The 2,511-nt window shown below is 40.1% G+C and overlaps 1 pseudogene; it reads left to right on the top strand.

Moving 5' to 3' along the window:
- Positions 1-1,421: 1,421 nt before the first annotated feature.
- LOC142355414 (5.8S ribosomal RNA) lies at positions 1,422-1,573 on the top strand (annotated as a pseudogene).
- The last annotated feature ends 938 nt before the right edge of the window (positions 1,574-2,511 follow it).

The following is a 2,511-nucleotide window of genomic DNA, read 5'->3' as shown; positions in this document are numbered from 1 at the left end:
TACTAGTAGCTGGATTTAAGCTCGAAATGAGACACTGTTGGTGAAACTTCATCATGAGAACGTCACAAGCTGATCACGCTCTATGATATGACTAGTATTATGTTGCTTCTAGTAGGCTAAGCGCAAGCCGAAACATCAACATGTGAAAGTCGTAGAATTTTGCAATCAAACTGTGGCTAGTACTGTGATGTTACTAGTAACCTTTTCTTACGTCATATGGCCAAGAGAGCATTTGAAGGCGAAACTTCTGCATGGGGAAGCTGCATCATGAACAAAAGTTTATATCGAGTATTATGTTGACGTTAGTAGGCCCTGGCCGAAAGCGCAGCATGTGAAAGGTATAGATAAAAGTTATCGTTGCAGTCAGTACTGTGTAGTTACTAGTAGCTGGATTTAAGCTCGAAGTGAGACACTGTTGGTGAAACTTCATCATGAGAACGTCACAAGCTGATCACGCTCTATGATATGACTAGTATTATGTTGCTTATAGTAGGCTAAGCGCAAGCCGAAACATCAACATGTGAAAGTCGTAGAATTTTGCGATCAAATTGTGGCTAGTACTGTGATGTTACTAGTAACCTTGTGTTACGTCATATGGCCAAGAGAGCATTTGAAGGCGAAACTTCTGCATGGGGAAGCTGCATCATGAACAAAAGTTTATATCGAGTATTATGTTGACGTTAGTAGGCCCTGGCCGAAAGCGCAGCATGTGAAAGGTATAGATAAAAGTTAGCGTTGCAGTCAGTACTGTGTAGTTACTAGTAGCTGGATTTAAGCTCGAAATGAGACACTGTTGGTGAAACTTCATCATGAGAACGTCACAAGCTGATCACGCTCTATGATATGACTAGTATTATGTTGCTTCTAGTAGGCTAAGCGCAAGCCGAAACATCAACATGTGAAAGTCGTAGAATTTTGCAATCAAACTGTGGCTAGTACTGTGATGTTACTAGTAACCTTTTCTTACGTCATATGGCCAAGAGAGCATTTGAAGGCGAAACTTCTGCATGGGGAAGCTGCATCATGAACAAAAGTTTATATCGAGTATTATGTTGACGTTAGTAGGCCCTGGCCGAAAGCGCAGCATGTGAAAGGTATAGATAAAAGTTATCGTTGCAGTCAGTACTGTGTAGTTACTAGTAGCTGGATTTAAGCTCGAAGTGAGACACTGTTGGTGAAACTTCATCATGAGAACGTCACAAGCTGATCACGCTCTATGATATGACTAGTATTATGTTGCTTATAGTAGGCTAAGCGCAAGCCGAAACATCAACATGTGAAAGTCGTAGAATTTTGCGATCAAACTGTGGCTAGTACTTTGATGATGCTTGTAGCCAACCGAATTGGTTGAAAAGCCCAATAAGTAAGCTAACTTGGGAGAGCTTGTTGGAAACCAAATGCTACTAGATTGGTCCAAATACATCCTTCAACAGGGGATCACTTGGCTCGCTTTACGAAGAGGAGCACAGCTATATGTGTTAATTCGGTATGAATCGCAAGATTTGTTTACCGACCTCTCTAACGCAAAAGGCGGTCTCGGCTTCGGCTGTTGACTGCGTCCGATTCAGGGTTATATAACTCTCGATTGAACACATTGATGTTCTATTGTTGGTGCTTCCAATAAAATTGGAACACTTAAAGCAGAACCGATTCAAATAATAGCATTCTGATCAATGATTGCATTCCTTGATCAAGAACTGCTGGAGTCATTGTGATGGCGAATTTTCTTCATAAGAAAATTGCAAAGAGACGGAACTTAATGAGACTAGTATTATGTTGTTTCTAGTAAGCGGAAGCTGAAACAGCAACATGTGAAAATCAAGTTTTGTTCAATGATCTCGAGGCGATAAGTACTATGAAGCAACTAGTAGCCTAAGCATGACTCAGATTTGAGACAGTCAAAAAGACTGGCGAAACTTCTTCACATGAAAGTTACATAGAGAACTACAAATGTATACAGCGAGTATTATGTTGTTTCTAGTAGGCGAAAGCTGAAACATCAACATGTGAAACTTGTCTGCAAACTGTAGAACGATATGTGATTAGTACTGTGCTGTTACTAGTAGCCAGTCTGACTGTAGAAGCCAAGACAAAGGGAAACTAATGCATCTGAAAAGGACAAGTTATGGAAAGGTATGCACGATAAGTATTATGTTGTTTCTAGTAAGCGGCAGCTGAAACATCAACATGTGAACGTCGTTGTGTACAGTAACCTAGAACTATATAGTCCTTAGTAACGTGCATTTACTAGTACCTGTAATTGGTATTCAGACTCAGGCAGTTTGGAATAGTTTGGCAAAGATGCACCAGAGAAAACTGGGATTTGATACAGAAATTGTTGAATACAAGTATTATGCTGCTTCTAGTAGGTTGAATCCGAAACATCAGCATGTGAAAATTGAAAACATTTCTGGTTCGAATTGTCACAAGTATTTGGTGATCTGAGTAGCCAAACTCACTACAACGCCAATTGAAGGCAAAAATTCTCAACGGGAAAAGCTATTCTCATTG

The sequence above is a fragment of the Convolutriloba macropyga genome, unplaced genomic scaffold, assembly GCF_964194025.1.
Source record: "Convolutriloba macropyga unplaced genomic scaffold, txConMacr16.3 SCAFFOLD_3803, whole genome shotgun sequence".
NCBI lineage: Eukaryota > Metazoa > Xenacoelomorpha > Acoela > Convolutidae > Convolutriloba > Convolutriloba macropyga.
This window is presented reverse-complemented; position numbering and strand designations above follow the sequence as displayed.